At 46.6% G+C, this 13,877-nt stretch overlaps 1 protein-coding gene across 1 annotated transcript in view; it reads right to left on the bottom strand.

The window, feature by feature from the left end:
* LOC143774986 (uncharacterized) overlaps positions 1–13,877 on the bottom strand; it is an 862,433-nt gene that overhangs the window by 221,415 nt on the left and 627,141 nt on the right. The gene's annotated exons all lie outside the window — the stretch shown is intronic.

The raw sequence follows: 13,877 nt of genomic DNA on the forward strand, positions 1-13,877 counted from the left end.
GCAAATCAGTACGCCTGCGCAGGAGCCACGGCAGGAAGAAAAGAAGAGGACATCATCATATGAAGATGGGAGGCGCCGGACCCGGACCTGCGAAGCCTATCGGACCCAGACCGCACTGGACCACCCCTGGGTGACTATATTCTAACTTGTTTTTCTTATCTTTCAGGTTACATCAGGGGCTTATCTACAGCATTACAGAATGCTGTTGATAAGCCCCTAATGGCGGTGACCACAGGTTATAGCGGCAAAATGAGGTGACAGATTCCCATTAAAATTAAATTAGCCCCAAAAAAGAAGTAAGCGCTAGGCATCAAACACTAACATCAGTGGGAAAAAAAAGATCAAACAGGCATAGGAGAAAAATGCAGCAGTGATGCTCAATAAATAGAATTAAACAAAGTGTAATAATAGAAGACAAAAATGTACAGGACTCACCAAGCACATAAAAAACTTCCTTTATTTCTAAAATAAATGCATATCAGAGAGATACATGGTGATGGGAGATACATGGTGATACAGGGAGAGATACATGTGTAGGACTGGGTAATAGCCATTTCACATTCACTTACTCTTTATTTGACCCCCATTTTGTAAATAAAGGAAGTTATTATGCAGCTTCGTGAGTGCCGTAAGTTCTCTCTCATTATTAAAATTTAATTAGATCTTAATTATGACCAATAAAACTACAAATAGGTATTTGGATATCTTTGTTGATAAAATGATCCAACATCAACTACTGGTTATTTGGTTGAAAGTAGGTGTACTTATCCCTTTAATAACTGTTGTGATCCTGTGAGTTCCATTGACTGCAGTCAAATATTTAGGTGTAATTCTGATTTTAGCAAAATCTGTGCACTTCAATCTGTAAAGTTAGGTAAAATCCCCAATTAGAGCTTGGCAGGACAGGTTGTCCTAGTCATCATCCCCTGTATGTGGATAAGTGATAAGGGTGATTTTTAAAAGAAAGTGTGCGTGAGCCCTAGGATGTCTGTATTTAACCCATTCCAACTGTTAGGGTTCTCAGATCTACAACAAAAAAAGCCCCATATTAACATTGTGATGTGGAAGAATTTCCCCTGAGCTCTATAGTTTGGAGCAAATTAATGGCTGTCAGCATGTTTAGAAACACTTGTATGCATACATGCCTTCATGGTATTTAATGCTGATTTTCTGCCAGCTACTTTTATACATTTTTATGTCATTTACACAAAGTGCCTAATTCATGGCTCTTCAGTAGCGATGAGCAAACCCAAACTGTAAAAAGATTGTGGTTCATACCAGTCACCTAGTGTCCGGTGCTGAATTCTAAACATGGACTTCTCCCAGAAGTCTGTGAAAAGCCTGTGTTACTGTTCAGAGTTTGGATGCTTAATAAAGCTTGTTGAAAGGCTGCAGTGCAGCCAATCAACAAGCTTTAGGTGGTGGGCACTTATGCAGCCATCATAGCCATGCCAAGTTTTGGTATGACTGTGATTGGCCGGTGCAACTTGTGACGTAGCCAACTTGTGACATTGAATCAGAGGTAGTGCCGCCATTGTGCTCTGATTAGCACAGGGACAGTGTAAAATAAATATATAACTAAAATAATAATGTGAAGTCCCCCGTACTTTTAATAACCAGCCAAGGGAAAGCACAGAGCTGCGACCAGGTCTTATTATGTTGGGAAGGGTGTTGTGAATTTGCTTTTTGCTCCCTCTAGTGGTTACTAGTTTTTTGACTCTGGTTTTTCTGTCATTCCTTTTATCCGCACCTGGGTCGTTAGTTAGGGGTGTTGCTATATAAGCTCCCTGGACCTTCAGTTCTATGCCTGGCAACGTAGTTATCAGAGCTAGTCTGCTGTGCTCTTGTCTACTGATCCTGGTTCCAGTTATATCAGCTAAGTCTGCCTTTTGCTTTTTGCTATTTGTTTTGGTTTTGTATTTTTGTCCAGCTTGTTCCAAATCTATATCCTGACCTTTGCTGGAAGCTCTAGGGGGCTGGTGTTCTCCCCCCGGACCGTTAGACGGTTCGGGGGTTCTTGAATTTCCAGTGTGGATTTTGATAGGGTTTTTGTTGACCATATAAGTTACCTTTCTTTATTCTGCTATCAGTAAGCGGGCCTCTCTGTGCTAAACCTGGTTCATTTCTGTGTTTGTCATTTCCTCTTACCTCACCGTTATTATTTGTGGGGGGCTTCTATCCAGCTTTGGGGTCCCCTTCTCTGGAGGCAAGAAAGGTCTTTGTTTTCCTCTACTAGGGGTAGCTAGATTCTCCGGCTGGCGCGTGTCATCTAGAATCAACGTAGGAATGATCCCCGGCTACTGCTAGTGTTGGCGTTAGGAGTAGATATATGGTCAACCCAGTTACCACTGCCCTATGAGCTGGATTTTTGTATTCTGCAGACTTCCACGTTCCTCTGAGACCCTCGCCATTGGGGTCATAACAGTTTGCCAGGCCAGTATTAAATGTTTAATGCATTGCAGAAGAGGGATTATAAGAAAGAAGATTCTGAGTTTTTTTTTTCTTCTTCCCCTTTACCTCAGAGTGGCTATGCTTGCTGCAGACATGAATGTCCAGACCTTGATTACAAGTGTGGACCAGCTGGCTACTCGTGTGCAGGGCATACAAGACTATGTTATCAGAAATCCTAGGTCAGAACCTAAAATACCGATTCCTGAACTGTTTTCCGGAGACAGGTTTAAGTTTAGGAATTTCATGAATAATTGTAAATTGTTTTTGTCCCTGAGACCCTGTTCATCTGGAGATTCTGCTCAGCAAGTAAAGATTGTTATTTCGTTCTTACGGGGTGACCCTCAGGATTGGGCTTTTTCGCTGGCGCCAGGAGATCCGGCATTGGCTGATATTGATGCGTTTTTTCTGGCGCTCGGTTTACTTTATGAGGAACCCAATCTTGAGATTCAGGCAGAAAAGGCCTTGCTGGCTATGTCTCAGGGGCAGGACGAGGCTGAAGTGTATTGCCAAAAATTTCGGAAATGGTCCGTGCTGACACATTGGAACGAGTGTGCACTGGCCGCTAATTTTAGAAATGGCCTTTCTGAAGCCATTAAGAATGTTATGGTGGGTTTTCCCATTCCCACAGGTCTGAATGATACTATGGCACTGGCTATTCAAATTGACCGGCGGTTGCGGGAACGCAAAACCGCAAATTCCCTCATGGTGTTGTCTGAACAGACACCTAATTCGGTGCAATGTGATAGAAAAACCGCAAATTCCCTCATGGTGTTGTCTGAACAGACACCTGATTTAATGCAATGTGATAGAATCCTGACTAGAAATGAGCGGAAAATTCATAGACGCCGGAATGGCTTGTGCTACTACTGTGGTGATTCTACACATGTTATCTCAGCATGCTCTAAACGTATAGCTAAGGTTGTTAGTCCTGTCACCGTTGGTAATTTGCAACCTAAATTTATTCTGTCTGTAACTTTGATTTGCTCACTGTCGTCTTATCCTGTCATGGCGTTTGTAGATTCAGGTGCTGCCCTGAGTCTTATGGATCTGTCATTTGCTAAGCGCTGTGGTTTTACTCTTGAACCATTAGTAAATTCTATTCCTCTTAGGGGTATTGATGCTACGCCATTGGCAGCAAATAAACCGCAGTATTGGACACAGGTTACCATGTGCATGACTCCTGAACACCGCGAGGTGATACGTTTCCTGGTTTTACATAAAATGCATGATTTGGTTGTTTTAGGGCTGCCATGGTTACAGACCCATAATCCAGTCCTGGACTGGAAGGCTATGTCAGTCTCAAGTTGGGGCTGTCGTGGTATTCATGGGGATTCCCTGCCTGTATCTATTGCTTCTTCTACGCCTTCGGAAGTTCCTGAGTATTTGTCTGATTATCAGGATGTCTTCAGTGAGTCTGAGTCCAGTGCACTGCCTCCTCATAGGGACTGTGACTGTGCTATAGATTTGATCCCAGGCAGTAAATTTCCTAAGGGAAGACTGTTTAATCTGTCGGTACCTGAACATACCGCTATGCGTTCATATATCAAGGAGTCTCTGGAGAAAGGACATATTCGTCCGTCTTCTTCCCCTCTTGGTGCGGGATTCTTTTTTGTGGCAAAAAAGGACGGATCTTTGAGGCCTTGTATTGATTATCGGCTTTTAAATAAGATCACTGTCAAATTTCAGTATCCTTTACCGCTGTTGTCTGACTTGTTTGCCCGGATTAAAGGTGCCAAGTGGTTCACCAAGATAGACCTTCGTGGTGCGTACAACCTTGTGCGCATTAAGCAAGGTGATGAATGGAAAACCGCATTCAATACGCCCGAAGGTCATTTTGAGTACTTGGTGATGCCTTTTGGGCTCTCCAATGCGCCTTCAGTTTTTCAGTCCTTTATGCATGACATTTTCCGGAAGTATCTGGATAAATTTTTGATTGTTTATCTGGATGATATTTTGGTTTTTTCTGAGAATTGGGATTCGCATGTGGAGCAGGTCAGGTTGGTCTTTAAAATTTTGCGTGAAAATTCGTTATTTGTCAAGGGCTCAAAATGTCTCTTTGGTGTACAGAAGGTTCCCTTTTTGGGGTTCATTTTTTCCCCTTCTGCTGTGGAGATGGACCCAGTCAAGGTCCGAGCTATTCTTGATTGGACTCAGCCCTCGTCAGTTAAGAGTCTTCAGAAGTTCTTGGGTTTCGCTAACTTCTACCGTCGTTTTATCGCTAATTTTTCTAGCATTGTGAAACCTTTGACGGATATGACCAAGAAGGGCTCCGATGTAGCTAACTGGGCTCCTGCTGCCGTGGAGGCTTTCCAGGAGTTGAAACGCCGGTTTACTTCGGCGCCTGTTTTGTGCCAGCCCGATGTCTCACTTCCCTTTCAGGTTGAGGTGGATGCTTCAGAGATTGGAGCAGGGGCCGTTTTGTCGCAGAGAGGCCCTGGTTGCTCTGTTATGAAACCTTGTGCCTTTTTCTCTAGGAAGTTTTCGCCTGCCGAGCGAAATTATGATGTGGGCAATCGGGAGTTGTTGGCCATGAAATGGGCATTTGAGGAGTGGCGTCATTGGCTCGAGGGTGCTAAGCATCGTGTGGTGGTCTTGACTGATCACAAAAATCTGATGTATCTCGAGTCTGCTAAACGCCTTAATCCGAGACAGGCCCGCTGGTCATTGTTTTTCTCCCGCTTTGATTTTGTTGTCTCGTATTTACCAGGTTCAAAGAATGTGAAGGCCGATGCTCTTTCTAGGAGCTTTGTGCCTGATGCTCCTGAAGTCGCTGATCCTGTTGGTATTCTTAAAGATGGAGTTATCTTGTCAGCTATTTCTCCGGATCTGCGACGTGTGTTGCAGAGATTTCAGGCTGATAGGCCTGAGTCTTGTCCACCTGACAGACTGTTTGTCCCGGATAAGTGGACTAGCAGAGTCATTTCCGAGGTTCATTCCTCGGTGTTGGCAGGTCACCCGGGAATTTTTGGCACCAGAGATCTGGTGGCCAGGTCCTTTTGGTGGCCTTCCTTGTCAAGGGATGTGCGGTCATTTGTGCAGTCCTGTGGGACTTGTGCTCGAGCCAAGCCTTGCTGTTCTCGTGCCAGCGGTTTGCTCTTGCCCTTGCCTGTCCCGAAGAGACCTTGGACACATATCTCCATGGATTTCATTTCTGATCTTCCGCTATCTCAGGGCATGTCCGTTATCTGGGTGATATGTGATCGCTTCTCCAAGATGGTCCATTTGGTTCCTTTGCCTAAGCTGCCTTCCTCTTCCGATCTGGTTCCTGTGTTTTTCCAGAACGTGGTTCGTTTGCACGGCATCCCTGAGAATATTGTGTCAGACAGAGGATCCCAGTTCGTTTCCAGGTTCTGGCGATCCTTTTGTAGTAGGATGGGCATTGATTTGTCGTTTTCGTCTGCTTTCCATCCTCAGACTAATGGACAGACGGAGCGAACCAATCAGACTTTGGAGGCTTATTTGAGGTGTTTTGTCTCTGCTGATCAGGACGATTGGGTGACATTCTTGCCGTTGGCTGAGTTTGCCCTTAATAATCGGGCTAGTTCCGCCACCTTGGTTTCGCCTTTTTTCTGCAACTCTGGTTTCCATCCTCGCTTTTCTTCGGGTCATGTGGAGCCTTCTGACTGTCCTGGGGTGGATTCTGTGGTGGATAGGTTGCAGCGGATCTGGAATCATGTGGTGGACAACTTGAAGTTGTCACAGGAGAGGGCTCAGCGCTTTGCCAACCGCCGCCGCGGTGTGGGTCCCCGACTACGCGTTGGGGATTTGGTATGGCTTTCTTCCCGCTTTGTTCCTATGAAGGTCTCCTCTCCCAAATTTAAACCTCGTTTTATTGGGCCTTACAAGATATTGGAAATCCTTAATCCTGTGTCTTTTCGTCTGGATCTTCCTGTGTCGTTTGCTATTCACAATGTATTTCATAGGTCCTTGTTGCGGCGGTACATTGTGCCTGTAGTTCCTTCTGCTGAGCCTCCTGCTCCGGTGTTGGTTGAGGGCGAGTTGGAGTACGTGGTGGAGAAGATCTTGGATTCTCGCCTCTCCAGGCGGAGGCTTCAGTACCTGGTCAAGTGGAAGGGCTATGGTCAGGAGGATAATTCCTGGGTGGTCGCCTCTGATGTTCATGCGGCCGATTTAGTTCGTGCCTTTCATGCCGCTCATCCTGATCGCCCTGGTGGTCGTGGTGAGGGTTCGGTGACCCCTCACTAAGGGGGGGGTACTGTTGTGAATTTGCTTTTTGCTCCCTCTAGTGGTTACTAGTTTTTTGACTCTGGTTTTTCTGTCATTCCTTTTATCCGCACCTGGGTCGTTAGTTAGGGGTGTTGCTATATAAGCTCCCTGGACCTTCAGTTCTATGCCTGGCAACGTAGTTATCAGAGCTAGTCTGCTGTGCTCTTGTCTACTGATCCTGGTTCCAGTTATATCAGCTAAGTCTGCCTTTTGCTTTTTGCTATTTGTTTTGGTTTTGTATTTTTGTCCAGCTTGTTCCAAATCTATATCCTGACCTTTGCTGGAAGCTCTAGGGGGCTGGTGTTCTCCCCCCGGACCGTTAGACGGTTCGGGGGTTCTTGAATTTCCAGTGTGGATTTTGATAGGGTTTTTGTTGACCATATAAGTTACCTTTCTTTATTCTGCTATCAGTAAGCGGGCCTCTCTGTGCTAAACCTGGTTCATTTCTGTGTTTGTCATTTCCTCTTACCTCACCGTTATTATTTGTGGGGGGCTTCTATCCAGCTTTGGGGTCCCCTTCTCTGGAGGCAAGAAAGGTCTTTGTTTTCCTCTACTAGGGGTAGCTAGATTCTCCGGCTGGCGCGTGTCATCTAGAATCAACGTAGGAATGATCCCCGGCTACTGCTAGTGTTGGCGTTAGGAGTAGATATATGGTCAACCCAGTTACCACTGCCCTATGAGCTGGATTTTTGTATTCTGCAGACTTCCACGTTCCTCTGAGACCCTCGCCATTGGGGTCATAACAGAAGGGGCCAATATTATTATTATTATTATTTATTTATATAGCACCATTGATTCCATGGTGCTGTACATGAAAAGGGGTTACAAACAAATTACAGATATCACTTACAGTAAGCAAACTAACAATGACAGACTGATAGGGGAGAGGACCCTGCCCTTGCGGGCTTAAATTCTATAGGATGGTGGGGAAGGAGACAGTAGGTTGGGGGGGTCGCAATATTCATGAACCTTCCCAGGCTATTGATATCAGCCCGCAGCTGTCAGCTTTGCCTTTGCTGCGTATTAAAAATGGGGGGATCCAAAAAAAAAGACGTGGGGTCTCCTCTGTTTTTAATAACCAGCTAAGGCAAAACAGTCAGCTAGGGGCTGATATTAAAAGGTTGTGAAGGTCCATGTATATTGGCCTCTTCCTAGCCTAATGAGGCCAGCCCTCGCCACCCCAGGAATGGCACATCGACACACAGTTTCAATCTCTTCCTCTATTCTTGTAACTTATCCTCTATCTTCACTGCTCCTTACTACTTCACCACAACCCAGCTCAGTACTACAGTCCAGTTAGCAAGAGTCCTATTCTAAATCCTGGGTTCCACATCTTCTTTCCTTTCAAGGGAACTATGTTGCTAGCCTTAACTTCTCTGTCATTGATGCCTTGAAACTCCCGCCGGGGCACTCTCTTCATTTCCCATACTCTGTCCAGTCCCATTTCCTCTTGGAGTTATAAACTCTGGGTCGTACTGCTAGGCGTCCTTCCCCTGGACCAGTCTCCGATCAAACACTGACTTTCAGTCACTTCCCTCCTTCCTTCTGCTAGAATCTCACTATCCCTTGTTACGGTCTCCTCTCACATTGGGGACACCCAAGTCATGCAGCACTGCTGAGTTCAGAATTTAGGTCTACTTTCTAAGCACAATGGGCCCTATCTGACATTCTAACAGGAAACTGTCTCTGTCCCTTCACCTTAGGACCTTTCATTCTGGGCTAGTCCCAATCTTTAACTCTAGCTTTTCCTACCATCGAGTAACACATATTACCAACATTATTAACGTATATCCCAATTCACATTATACAATATAACACTACACTTGTTCTTCAATGGGGAATGTGGGCAATATGTTCACCTTCTTACATAAGCAATGCATTGAGCGGAACACCGCAGCTCTGCACAGTGTCCACTAGTGAATTAACTGTTACTCTCTGTACATTGCTTGCATCCAACTGCTACCAGAGAAGATTTAATCTGATCCATGTGGTTCCCTGGTGTGTAACCCACTGTTCTCATAATGATAACCTAGCATAAGAAGGTCATCAATATGTGAGTCCCAGACAATCCTATTTACACTGATGTGTTAACTGGATCATGTAAAAATAGCAGTAGAAGGAGGTTTGAAGCCGTGAATTCCATAAATCAGTAGCGGATTCTATTCTGTGTATGAATCAGCATATGAGAATATTGATGAAAGCTAGGTAACGCATAGTTTGCCGCATTCTTGTTGCGTTAAGTTTATAAGTCCTTTTGCCTGATTGTAGTTTTTTCAACCTCTATCTAATCAATGAATATTTAAAGAGTAACCGTTGTTTTCATTTTTTTTAACAAATCAGTCATACAAATGAAAATAAGCAACTTTGTAATATATCTTAGCGGAGTAATTGACTTATTTCACCCTGGATTGTTCTTTGATTCTTAATGTATGGATAAAATTTGTATTCAGTGGAGACAGATTTTTCCACTACAGTAAGCGGAAATGACAGTTGTGTTACAGAACCCCCCAGCACCCAGAATATGTTATGCAGTTATTTGTATATATAATAGGTTCCATGTGAGATATATGTCCCTAATGCATCAGCCCACAGGCTGCGCCCCTGGGCAGAGGAGACAAGACATTCCCCTTCTGACCTCCCCCACCTTTGTAATTCCCACAGTAAATATCAGCAGGCTCCGGCCCCCTGCGGCTATTGTAATGTATGTCTGGCCTGCCGCTTTTGAATGGACCTGCCCTCTGTATCCGTTGTTACATATATTCTGTGTTCTGTGAATAAAGTGTTGTGAGACTGGAAATACGTGGAGAAGCAGTCAACTTTTATATGCTCTCATGTAATCAAGGAATTCCAGCCAGCGTCCTTCATTCAGACTCCAGCCAATGCAAAGTGGACCTCCTGAAACACAGGGTGGTACTGAAAGAGGTACCCCAGCTTGGTAGACCCCGTTACACTGGTGGCAGACTGCGGGATCTGATACCCCTTCTACAGGAGGAAAGGAATGAATGGAAAACAACTACCAGAAGTTAAAGAGGACTACATTAAAAGATCTGGTGGAAGCCGGAGGGTTAGTCGCCAGCAACAAAACAAAAGCGGATTTGATAGCAGCCATCATGGAACACGACGGTGCAGCGCCCCCCAATGTGAACGTGGAAGAGACTGAATTCCAGAGGGAGGTAAAGAACAGACTGGCGTTCTGTGGCCCAAACCCTGCAGTAGAGATCATACGAGAGGTGATGGCTGATGTGCGTACTGATCTGAAGGAAAAGATGGCCGAGCGGACCAGGATAGAGCTAACCAAGATGGAGATGGCAGAGCGGACCAAAGTGGAGCTGGCCAAGATGGAGATGGCAGAGCGGAGAGAGGAGAGTCAGCGAGCAGAGGGAGCTCTGGCCTCCTACCAGGTACCTTCAACAGTAAGCCACAAAAAGATCCAGTATAATGCCTTCCGACAGTTGGGGGAGGCAGAGGAAGACATTGATGGCTTTCTGCAGGACTTTGAGCGGCAGTGTGCCCTTCATCAAGTGAAGCCGGAGGAACGGGTTCAGATTCTGGCCAGCAAGCTGACCGGCCGGGCAGCGGATGCCTATCGCACGGTACCTGATGAGGACTATATGGACTATGAGCGGATCAAAGAAGTGATCTTGGCCCGGTATGCGCTGACACCAGAGGCATACCGCCAAAAGTTCAGCGGACTTATAAAATGAGTAACTGATACCCACGCTGAATGGGCCTGTAAATTACAGCGGTCACTGCTACAGTGGGTACAAGGGAGCCAAGCAACCACTAAGGAGGACGTCCTCCAGCTCTTCTTGTTAGAACGATTCTTTAATGGACTAACCCCCGAGACACAGGAATGGCTTCGGGACAGGTGGCCAATGACTCTTGAGGAAGCCGCTCGTCTGGCTGATGAACATCATGACGCTAGGAGGCCTCAGTTGTCTGGATCAAAGATGGTCACTAAGGGTCCGCCCATGGACCTGGAGGGCCCCAAACCACCGAAGATTGTAGGGGGACCAGCTAGAAACCTGGCCTACCACAGTTCCCCTGGGGCGCGATGCCACCCCTGCCATCAGCTGGGCCACCTGCAAAGACAATGTCCCAACTGGACTCAGCATACCCAGTGGCCAAAGGCGGGAACAGCTACCTTCAGCCGGGCCACTGTACACTGCTACCAAGGCGAAGCTGACCCAGCATTGGGGGCTACAACTAACCAAGGAGTGGAAGAAATGGAGGAAGTGCTGCATGAAGTAGACCCCATGCAGGCAGCCCGGGCAGATAATCGACAACAGTATAGACAGGTCGTGTGGGTTAATGGGAAACACATGCAGGGACTAAGAGATTCCAGAGCAACTTTGACCCTTGTGAAGCCTCATCTCGTCCGGGACCAAGAGAAGACGGACCGGACAGTGGCAGTCCGTGTAGCAGGGGGAGCCATACATCGACTGCCCACTGCCAGGATTCATCTGAACTGGGGAGTCGGGGATGGCCTTGTTGAGGTCGGTTTGATGGAGGATTTGCCTGCAGACGTCTTGCTGGGAAATGACTTGGGGCTCATGTTGTCTGCCTTCTCGGTTGCCCCTCTGGCTGAGACATATCCTGTGACCACCCGGAGACAAGCTCGAGCTGCAGAGGCGGAATCACACTCAGAGGAGGCCCAGGTAAGACATCCCAGCCCTACACGTATTCCCATAGCCAGACACATTTCTTGGGCCACCCCAGATGAATTTAAGAGGGAGTTACTTGAGGATCCTTCATTGGAGGGATATCGTGGGAAGGCACAGGAGGGGAGAGGGGTACTGGAAGGGGAACACTTTATATGGAAGCAGGGACTCCTCTACCGGATCACAGAGCAGCACCACACAGGGACGAGCCCCACTATAAAATGACAGCTGGTAGTTCCCAAGAAGTATAGGCAGGAGTTACTGCGAATCTCTCATGACATACCCTTGGCCGGGCACTTCGGCATTTGTTGCACCAGGCATCGTCTGACACAAAACTTCTTTTGGCCGGGGGTAACCTATGATGTTCGTCAGTACTGCCAGACCTGTGACAGTTGCCAGCGCATTGGCAAGAGGGGAGATCAATGCAAGGCCAAATTACGCCCCCTCCCCATTGTGGAGGAACCATTTAGCCGAGTAGCGGTCAATCTGATTGGGCCGTTAGTAGTGTTGAGCATTCCGATACCGCAAGTATCGGGTATCGGCCGATACTTGCGGGTATCGGAATTCCGATACCGAGATCCGATACTTTTGTGGTATCGGGAATCGGAATCGGAAGTTTCCAGTGTATGGTTCCCAGGGTCTGAAGGAGAGGAAACTCTCCTTCAGGCCCTGGGATCCATATAAATGTGTAAAATAAAGAATTAAAATAAAAAATATTGATATACTCCCCTGTCCGGAGGCCCCTGGACTTTACCGCCATAACCGGGAGCCTTCTTTGCTTAAAATGCGCGCGTTTAATGGTTTCCGTGACGTCACGGCTTCTGATTGGTCGCGTGCCGCCCATGTGACCGCGACGCGACCAATCACAACAAGCCGTGACGTAATTTTCAGGTCCTGATGCCTAATTCTAGGCATTCAGGATTTGAAAATTACGTCACGGCTTGTGATTGGTCGCGTCGCGGTCACATGGGCGGCACGCGACCAATCAGAAGCCGTGACGTCACGGAAACCATTAAACGCGCGCATTTTAAGCAAAGAAGGCTCCCGGTTACGGCGGTAAAGTCCAGGGGCCTCCGGACAGGTAAGTATATCAATATTTTTTATTTTAATTCTTTATTTTACACATTTATATGGATCCCAGGGCCTGAAGGAGAGTTTCCTCTCCTTCAGACCCTGGGAACCATCAGGGATACCGTCCGATACTTGAGTCCCATTGACTTGTATTGGTATCGGGTATCGGTATCGGATTAGATCCGATACTTTGCCGGTATTGGGCGATACTTTCCGATACCGATACTTTCAAGTATCGGACGGTATCGCTCAACACTAGCCGTTAGCCAAACCCAGTCTGTCAGGGAAAAGGTATATATTGACAGTGGTAGATCATGCCACATGGTATCCAGAGGCGGTTGCGTTACCTAACATACTGACAGAGACGGTGGCGGCTGCCCTGCTCCAGGTTTTCTCACGGGTTGGATTTCCCCGGGAGATTATCTCGGACCAGGGTACCCAGTTTACAGCAGAGGTGATCAACCAACTGTGGAAGCTGTGTGGCGTAAAGTCCATTAGAAGCGCCCCGTACCACCCGCAAACCAATGGGTTGTGTGAACGCTTTAACGGGACATTAAAACAACTCATTGGGACTTTTACCAGGACCTACAGGAACTGGGAGAAATTCTTGCCTCACCTCCTGTTTGCCTATCGGGAGGTGCCCCAAGAATCCACAGGGTTCTCCCCGTTCGAACTGGTATATGGGAGACGGGTAAGGGGACCCCTAGACTTAGTGCTAGAATACTGGAAGGGGAGGGCACCATAGAAGGGGTACTGTTGTGAATTCCGTCCTTGGGCTCCCTCCTGTGGTTGTGAATGGTACTTTTGTGAGTTCTGCCCTTGGGCTCCCTCTGGTGGTTTCGAGTGGAACTGCTGCTCCTTGAGTTTAGCTGTAGCAGCTGCTTTCACTGATCATCTCTCCTGGCTTTGCTATTTAACCTGGCTCTGGTCTTCAGTTCATGCCAGCTGTCAATGTTTCTGGTTTGGGATTCAGGTCTCTCCTTGGATTTCTCTGATGGCCTGTCCATTTCAGCAAAAGATAAGTTTTTGCTAGTTCTTTGTTGTCCATTTGCTTTGGACTTTATTGCTCAGCTCATGTTATGTTTCCTTTTGTCCAGCTTGTCATTATGATATATTCAGGCTAGCTTGAAGCTCTGGGGAAGCAGATTTGCCCTCCACACAGTGAGTCGGTGTGGAGATAATTTTTGTAAACTCTGCGTGGATTTTTAGTTTTTAATACTGACCGCACAGTATCCTTTCCTATTTTGTCTATTTAGATTAGTATTGGCCTGATTTGCTAAAATCTGTTTTCATTTCTGTGTATGTTATTTCCCTCTTCACTCACAGTCAATATTTGTAGGGGGCTATCTTTCCTTTTGGGAATTTCTCTGAGGCAAGATAGCTTTCTGTTTCCATCTTTAGGGGTAGTTAGTTCTCAGGCTGTGACGAGGTGTCTAGGGAGAGACAGGAACACTCCACGGCTATTTC

The sequence above is a fragment of the Ranitomeya variabilis genome, chromosome 5, assembly GCF_051348905.1.
Source record: "Ranitomeya variabilis isolate aRanVar5 chromosome 5, aRanVar5.hap1, whole genome shotgun sequence".
NCBI lineage: Eukaryota > Metazoa > Chordata > Amphibia > Anura > Dendrobatidae > Ranitomeya > Ranitomeya variabilis.